We start from the raw sequence: 9,965 nt of genomic DNA, 5'->3' as shown, positions 1-9,965 counted from the left end.
TTTTACATTATATGTTGAGTTGTTTTAATCTTTTTAATTTAGTGTTGCATTTTAATAGCTTTATTTGTATTTAGACATTTATCTATTGCATTGTTCGGTTTAATGTTTCCATTTATTTTAATATTGTCTATTATGTTCGGTTTATGGTTTCAGTTTACTGTGATGTTTATTCTGTCCGGTTTCTTTATTTTCCTACATTTCCAATTTCTTCATTTGCTTTAGAGATCATTCGGTCTCAATGTAGAACCGTTCGGTCATCTGTAGGACCCTTCGGTCTCCATGCTTTGTTCAGTTATTTTAATGTTTTCAATTATGTTTGGTTGTATTTAATTTCCAGTTTTATTTTAATTTTATTTTCCTTGCAAGAACACTTTCAAATCCGCCCCCCTGCGTGTCTGACCTAATTCTCGAACCACATTTGGTCCTTGAGAGACGACCTAGGAGTCACTTCCTAGCACTATACTGCATTCTTTGATGCAATCAAATTTGTGTGGGTTGCGACACCCATTAGGAGGCTAGGGATAGCAAGCCAGTAATTAGTATTAGGCTCTTTTCACCGAGGGATCGGGTTAAGGGTAGGCTAAGAAAGTTGCATGACAATTAATTAATCAAGCTAATAATTCAAGAGGAGTAAATAAGAGAGAGCGGATTAGACGAAATTGTAAACCCCCAACAACTTCATTCATCCTTTGTTTTCTTCTTGTCAATTGAATCAATCTCTTTTGCATGTTCATATTTTATTCTCTTACTCAATTTATTAATTTTTATTTTAAGGTCTTATTATTTTAATTGACACGAACGATAAGGCCTTTCGAGTCTCTTGGGAAAACGATACTTGGACTTACCATTTATTATTACTTGATACGATTTGGTACGCTTGCCAATCCGTTAACACATACAGTCAACCAAAATAAAACTCATTTAATAAAGTTGACCAACTAATCAATGCTCAACTAACTTTTGAAAATATAGCCGTTATAGTGCAAGAGCATAACAAAATTTCAAAACAGATAACTAATGCAGTCGATTATGTGGCGCACATAGTCGACTTCAACATGTAAACCCATTTTGAAATTCTTTCCTTCTCAAAATCTCACAAAGCACTGATTCCCAATATTTGTACAAAGATTTTAGCATAGTCGAATATATTAATAATGGAGTCAACTGTACTATAGCTTTGTTACACAATGATAAGTTCATAAAAGTGTTTGCGGTTTTCATGCTTTAAAACATGTGCAATGCATCTAGAAATGATGTAACATGTACAAGCTTAATGTATATGCATTCACACATCAATACAACATATAAACATGTTCAACAGATATATCAATCAATCAGCATAAAAACATGTAACACAACAACAACATATGCGTGTTATTAAGCAATGTGTTGTCATCATCAAAAACTAGAGTGATATAGATATTGTGTTGGCAACAATATCAACAATCTCCCCCTTTTTTTATGATGCACAACCATGATTAATAACCAACCATGTTTGCAAAACTAAATACAAAACAAATTAACAAAAGATATATCACAGTTCAAATACTCTGCATGTAACATAATCAGACAGCAAAATATCAAGCAGATATGAGACAGAATGAACATTCTCCCCCTTTCATAAAGCTTTCATAAAATCTCTCCCCCTTTGTGCATTAACAAAAAAGGAATGTTCTAGATATTTATGCTGATATTCAAACAGAGATGCATGAAACAATATATGCAATTTCTCAAAGTTCAATGATGCTCCCCCTATCACAGTTAATCACATGAAAAGGATAACTCCCCCTAAAATGCAGGCATGTGAAGAAAAATGTGTAAGATGTAATACTCCCCCTGTCATTATGCATAGATTTCAAAGCCATATCAGATGCACAATGCAGTACATAATCAGCAATATCTTCTGGTATCGCGTACTGTAGAGCTCCTTGGAGAATCTGCTGTTGCATTGAGGTAAGGGGAGCTAGAAATTATGTTTTGTTTTATCAATCTGAAGTTGCATGAGTTGTGAATGTTGTTTGAAATCTGTGAAGTGGTGGTAACATGGAGATTTTTGATCAATTTTACTGTCTTAGAAATTATGTGATGGAAATGAAGGTNTGAGGCTTGTGTTACTGGATTNTGNAATTAATCTAAAATATTTNCTTATAAANTGGTTATTATATGATAGAAATGTTTGATTGGGATTGTTGGAGTGAGCTAATTCATATTGTATGTATTCATAGGTAGAAAACTAGTTAAATTAGACAATTTAGGTTTAACTAAGGGAACTAGGGTAGTCAAAATTTGATTCTATTATTATACACTACATTGGCTAGTTTAGACTCTTTAGATATGTCAATTGTGACTTGTAGGAGGTGCCAAAATGGTCTAAAATGATTTGGAATTGGTAAATTCAGAATTTGGTACCTTAAGTTCATNAAAAAGAGTTTTTAGAGGTAAAATCTATGCATATCAACTAGAGAATTGGGTTAGGATAGGTTAGAAAGATCTAGACAAGTTTAAATCATCATATAGATCAAGTTAGGAGTGCTAGAAATCCATCAAAAGGCCTGAAACGAAACTTAGGAGAGTGAGTTCTGCAAATTCTGCAGAAAAATCAGCATAATTCACGTTGGGCGCCCCAAAGTTGGCGCTGGGCGTCATTTCCTGCTGTTTCCAGCAACAATTTCACGTTGGGCGCCCCTAAATGGTGCTGGGCGCAGTTTTCTGCTGTTGCTTTTGTTTTTGATAGTTTGGGGGGTTTCGGACGTCCATTTCGGACGTTCTTTAGGTCGTTCTGGGGGCTTTTGACCCTTCCGGAGTCGTTGGTGATGGTTTCGGATCTGTTTGAATTACTTAAGTATAGGTAATTATAGTCGATAAAGAAATTGGTATTAGTAAGTTATGTTTTTGTGAAAAGATGTAGTGTAGGAGTTGTATATGTTTTATTATGCTTTTGAATGAGATTGTATGATTACTTGAATGATCTTTGAGGTATGAATTATGTGTGAATTAATATNCTTCTGAATGAGATTGAAANATTTATTCAATATGGATTGGTGGAGTGAAATATGATTAATGGATGAAGTTGTGGTCTTTGAAAATCAAATAAGATCTCTAGGTGAGATCAAATTAGTGTTTTGAATGTATGTAAGAGGCTTCCACTATGGGGGGTTATCCCTAACACTCTAACGGTCTTTCATTCTCACTTAGAGAGGATTGATGCGTGTGGTGAGAGTAGTGGGAGGTCCTAGGGTAGGCCCTATCACTGGAGGTCTATTCCGCGGTAACGGACCAGCCTTGTGTGTGGTCGGGTGAAACCCCTCGGCAATGGCTTTGCAAAGCAATAGAGGCCACCACAAGTGCACAACCCGCCCCAGCTCTATATACATTCTTAGTCCGGACAAGTCTATGAGGTTTTTATCTCATGCCTGAATTGATTATTATTTGTATGTTCTTCTTGATTAATTGTATTAACCATGTGCATGTTTTGAATACTAGCTCACCCTTGCAATTGTGTGTTTTGTATGTGTGTAATTTTCCCCTTNCGATGATCATCCAAATCCTTGGATGTGAGCAGAGGCCGATGATGATACCTCTTCGGAACAAGCACTAGAAGGTGGAGATGCAACTCCCATTTCCTAGATTTCCATTTAGTTTCTTCTCTTTTATTTCATTTTGAAAGACTTTATATGTATGTAAAGCTTTAAAATTACCCCTTTCGGATGACTGTATACCTAATATTGTCCTCTATTAACTCCTAACTGCTTTCTCGTACTATAATAGTTGAATCCTATTATATGGATGTCTATATAATATTTGGGATGTCACAAATAATGGTGTTTTTGACCGTTATCAGATAGTCACTGACAATGAAGGAGGCCACAGGAGAAGTTTCAAAAGTGAGAAAATTAGTGGAAGAGGGGCATCGTAAGAGGAAAACGATTTTGTCTTTTTTAATAATTGATTTTCCAAATCCGTATGTAAAATCAGTAGGTAAGATTTATGTAAAATCAGTGGGTAAGATTACATACTAAATTTTTTCTTACATACGGATTATATGTCACTACATACGGATCCTATCTTTCAAAAATTTTCCTATCATAATACGCCTAGCTTACATACAGATTTTACATACGTAAATTCGGTAAGTAAAAATTTGTATGTAACTTATTTTTCAAAATTCATATATAATACCTACATTACCTACTAATTAAAATCCGTATGTAAATATTGGTAAGTAACTCAAATTTTTCATGTAGTGTTTGCTAAATGAAGCTGACATAAGCACATGGCCCAACGTAATTAGTGTTTCAACCACAATTCCACTTACTCCAGCCTTTATCCTCTAGCCAGGTATATCATCAAACTAGTAGCGGTTAAAAACGTCTGAGGCACGTGGAAGGATCTGGCAAGGGACAAGATCTCGAACCTGCCATGGAGCGTGACAACGGTGTCAAAAGAAGTGAGTTGACATAGGATGACATTGGTTACGATGAAGTACTTGGAAATATACTAGAAAGGGGTTGAATAGTGTCATAGGAAAACATTTTGCGAAGCAGATAGTTTAATAGTTTTGTCAAGCATTGGTGGGTTTTCAAAATCAGAGTCTTTTCGCAATCTTTAAAACAAAGTAGAGAACTTTACAAACTTTCTTGAATTGCAAGTAATGAAAATTCGTATGCTGCGAAAAAACATAGTTGACGGCGCAAATAATAAAGTCAACTTTAAGTAAAAGATCAGGGATAGAGAAATTCAAACACTGGTTTTTATACTAGTTCGGCCTCAATGCCTACATCCAGTATCCTTCCTATACTTTGAAGCAAATGCACTATAATGGTCAAGGTTTTTACAACAAGGCTTTTATAGAAGACCTCCATGTCAAAAATATAAAAACACCTCTCTAACCCTCTAACCAAAATATAGACAGACCACACAACAAGAATTGCAACAAGATGTCGCCTCTCCTGCAATCTGCAAAACCACTTTGAACAGTCCTCAAAGTGAACCAGACTCCACGAGTCTATCCCCTATAATCACAACAGGTAACCACAACAATCACCACGGATGCCAATGAAAATCTTGATCAACCAGAAGACACCTCAATGTGCAGATATATGATCAAGAAATGAGCGCACAGTCAGCCTCCCTTTGAATCTCCTTCAAGCAAGATCACCACCATCTTCTTGAAGAGTTCTTGGAGCTCTATAATCTCAAAGAAACAATCTGAAACAGAATCTGAAAGTGGTAGATAAAAAATGTCTAGAATTCTTAGAACAACTTCAAGTTCTATTTATTTATAGAATTTTGTTAATCAGACACTCCCTTAGTCGAATATGCTACTAATCCAGTCGACTAGGTTATGACAGTTATAACAGATAAGTCAAACCAGTAGTATTCAGTCAAACAAAATAAATTCTCATTCAATGTAGTAAAAATATAGTCATTACTGTTCATGAGCATAACAGAATTTCAAAACAAATCAACTAATACAGTCGAATGTGTGGTGCACACAAAAGACTTCGACATGTCAGAGCATTTGAAATTCTTTCCTTCACAAAATCTCACATAGCACTGTTTCTCAAAATCTGTACAAAGACTTTAGCATAGTCTATTCAATTAGTAATGGAGTCGACTTTACTGCAGCTTTGTCACACAGTTATAAGTTCACAAAAGTGCATGTGGTTTTCATCCTTTCAAACATGTGTAATGCAACTAGATATGATGTAATATGTACAAGCTCAATAAGTATGCATTCACGTAGCAGTAAAACACAAAAACATGTTCAACAATATATCAACCAATCAGCGTAAGAACATGTAACACAACAACATCATATGTGTGTTATTAAAAATGTGTTGTCATCATAAAAAACCAGAGTGATATAGATATTGTATTGTCAACAATCTCAACACTGATCAACTACTACACTACTAAGGTGTACTCTTGACTAGTTAGATTTTATTTTTTAGCAATCTTAGATTGTGTTGTTCCCTGTGCGTGCGGCCAGGAAGATGATTGTTCTTGCTGTAGGGTTTTGTTGTTGACTATATTAGATTAGTGAGTTAAAGAGGTGGTTACACTTGAGAGGTGGTATTTGTAAAGCCTTGTTATAAAAACTCATCTTTATACACTAGTGCAAAATCAGCTTATAACGTCAAACCACTCAATAGCCAATGTTAAAAATGAACGGTGGCATTTTTGTAAATAAATGCAATTATTAAACGTCGTTTTATTATTTTAATTTGACGTAAAAGAATATAAAACGTCGAATGCCCCAACGTTAGACGTTAAAAGGTTATTGAATTAAAAAAAAAATTGAGCGGGAGATTGAAAATTCATTCACTTTATTTTAGCATGCAGGACCCTTTTCTCTGCTGAAACTTTTTTCGAACGAAGTTTGACGACCATCACATGTAATCTTTCTTTGATTTGATACAAATGCACATTAATTAACTACTTTAGGTATGATTTTCGTTTGTTTTCATCGATTATTTTCGTGTTCTTGTCCTTCATAGGCGCATTATGCTTTCTCTCTCACTGGTGGCAACATTTTATTCCGATGAACCGAGGTTAGTTTTCTTTTTCGTTTTTGTTTTCGTTTTGAAGAACATATTTGTTGATAACTTGTTTGTTATTTTTTTGTTGAATTTGTTTGATGCTGTTGTTGTTTGGTTGAACTTGTTAGTTATTATTGTTTGAATTGATTGAACTTCTTTGTTGTTTATTATTGTTCTTTGGTTGATCCTATATTTCTATTCATAGTTCATGCTTTATAAAGTACCAAAAGCTGAAAATTGTTGTTTTTTATGCTTCTCGGGTCTCTTAGAGTTGTAAAAGAGGATCACAATTATTTAAAAAAATAAAAAAGAATTGATTAACATCATATATTGAAAAAATTCGACATTATTTAACGTCGTATGTTGACAAAATTCGACGTTAAATAATGTTGTATATTGACAAAATTCAACATTAAATTAACATCGAATTTTTTAAATTCAACGTCAATTGAACGTCTCCTGATATAACATTGTTATTGAGTTCGACATGAAAGGCTAAAAAATATTCCAAGTTATACGTTGTTTTTGTACTAGTGATAATGCAATTTGTTTTCAATCTCAGGTTGATTGAAAGGACATTGGATTTAGGCATTGAGGCCGAACTAGTATAAACCCTGTGTTTGTATTTCTTTCCTTGTCTCGTTTACTTTCATTGCCTGCGCTTTATTGCTTGGATTTCAAGAAAGATTAAAGATCATTCTATGTTATTAAAAAGATTGAAAAGTAATTGTTTTTAGTGATCACTAATTCACCACCCCCTATTTGTAAGGAAAACAAGGCACTTCTTTTCTTACAAAAACTTTATGTAAGTTGTTAAACCCTTGACTTGAAAATTTAGTTCAAACTATAAGCTCTTTAAGAAAATACTTTTCAATCATTTAAATAAGTTTACTGTAGTGTTTTGATAAAACAATCTCTTAAGAAAAAGGTGTTTGGTGACAAGAGTTTTTATAGTGGTTAGAGTAATGTGCAACTAAAGGATTTGTAGTAGAAGAAGAATAAAACAATAAACATAATTATTTTTATACTAGTTTGATCCACCGAGCTACATCTACTCTCCTCTAACACCTTAAATGGTTCCACTATAATCTTCAACAAGATTAAAACTGAGTAATCTCACCACTCCTAGTATCACCTAGTCACTCCAAGTAACTATTATTATTCTTACTAGAATCGAGTTTCACCCACTCTCGGTATCCCTAAACATTCCCGATATGTTCCTAATACACTTGTCTAGTTGAGTTTGACCCAATCTTGGTGTCCACTAGACAAACATGTTTAGCTACTGTTTAACTCCACCAAGTTAAATGTAAAGTGTTTGAATTCTCTTTAGAATTTACAATCAAAAGATTGATCACAAGTCTCTAGACGATAACTCTCACAAAGAGGATATGTATACAATTCAATCTAATACACTCAAAGAATTTTTCTCTCTTCTTTGTTCTTACAATAGTAAGCATATATGTCAATTAAGCTTAAGAGTGTTTTCTTTCTTAAGCTTTTCTCTCTCAGATATTCTCTTTTGAGTTAGTGTACTTTTGAGCTTTTTCTCGACATTGGTCACTTTAGCCTTTTCTTTTTATATGGTATTCTCTTGATTTTATTTTTTAATGATCTTTTATTGAAAGGCTTCTCTAAAATATATTCATTACATAGAGATTTGCTTTGATCCTTGAGTCTTTTAGTCTTATCGGATGTAGCAGTCGTTGGTTAAAGTCAACTTCTTAAAGCAGGCTTACTTTTTTAGTACTTTGACAAAAGTACGTAGCATAATTTTTTTGGCACAACTTTTGATGAGAATAACATTTTATGAATGTCTTCTTTGTTTCTAACGTGCACTTATGACTTGAACAAGATGAAGCAGATGGATGCATGTAACAGTTAATCTGCATGAAGTAGAGTAGATATGCATGCAGTAGATATGTCATTTCTGTTATCACTTTTGTTGTTTTTACATTTTCTACCATTTAGGAAGGATTTGATTGTTTAAGCTCTTCAATAAGATAACTGATAACGGTTGAAAAACAGTTATTTTCATACTTAATTTTGATATTAAATCACACCTTTTATGGCTTAGAATTAGCTTGAAATCATACATTTTTATTAAGTTAGAGAATAAGAGAGCCAAAGATGGTTTTCTTGGTTTTATGGTTGGTTTCCCTTGATTTTATATGTTTTTGGAATGAATTGGAAGAAAGGTTGAAGTATCAAATGGTTGGAGTGCTGAAAAGTCAATCAGTCAACCAGAAAAGTAAACCAGTCAACCAGAAAAGTCAATCAATCAACCAGAAAAGTTGACCAAACCGCTGAGCGGTGAAAATGGGCGCTGAGCGGTCAGTTTTTGGCGTTGAGCGGTCGTTTTGGGCGCTGAGCGGTCCTGCGATTAAGGGGAAACCGTTGAGCGGTTTACTTAGGCGCCTCAGCGGTTTTCTGTTGTTATTTGGTGGATTCTGTGATCTTTCTGTTATCTTTTTAGCCTATATATAGGCCCAGTGCGAATCAATACTCAATCTTTTGGCAGAGGAAGACGACACAACACTCTTTTCACCCCCTGGAGGAGGATTTTGGATGTGGGAGCTCCAACCTACCAAATCTAGGGTTTATCTTTTCATTCTTTCTATTCAATTCATCTAGTTTCACCATGATTATGGTGAACTAAACCCTTTGTTGTTGGGGAACAATGTAATCTTTTGAAACTCTCATATATTCAAATTCTTATTTATTTCATATGCTTGTCATATACTTGTTTATCAATTGGTGGGTTCTCATTTATGCCTAATGCTTTTATTGTTTAACTCAATCAGTAAAAGATATTTGTCTTTATCGATATGGGGACGTACGGTAATGTCATGAACTGGTGAGAAATTCCTTGATTACGCCAATATCGCCTAGGGATAGGGGTAGGACGGTCAATTGTATTTGCTTCCGATCGCATTGCATTATTGGTTACTAGGGGAGGCTAGGGATAGCAAGCCGATAATTAATAATAGGCTCTTTTCACCAAGGGATTGGGTTAAGGGTAGACTAGAAAGCTTGCATGGAAATTGGATAAATAAGTGAAGTAAATAAGAAGAGTAGATATATGAGAGTGTATGTTAACAGATTGGCAAGTGTACCAAATAGTTCAAGTAATAATAAATGGTAAGTTCAAGTATCATTTTCCCAAGTGACTCACGGCACTAAACTGTTGTGCCTTTCCTTAACGAATCAAGACTATAAAAAATAATATTTTGGGATTTTTATAAAGTGCAGAAAAATAAACATGAATGCAATTTGATCAATTGAGGTCAAACATAAAAGTGGATGGATGAATGGAGTTGTTGGGGGTTTACAATTTCATCTTATCTGCTCTCTCTTATTTACTCCTCTTGAATTATTAGCTTGATTAGTTAATTGTCATGCAACTTTCTTAGCCTACCCTTA

Source organism: Vigna radiata, unplaced genomic scaffold (genome assembly GCF_000741045.1).
Source record: "Vigna radiata var. radiata cultivar VC1973A unplaced genomic scaffold, Vradiata_ver6 scaffold_312, whole genome shotgun sequence".
In the NCBI taxonomy this organism is placed as follows: Eukaryota; Viridiplantae; Streptophyta; class Magnoliopsida; order Fabales; family Fabaceae; genus Vigna; species Vigna radiata.
The sequence above is the reverse complement of the archived record's forward strand: the minus strand, read 5'-3'. Positions refer to the sequence as shown.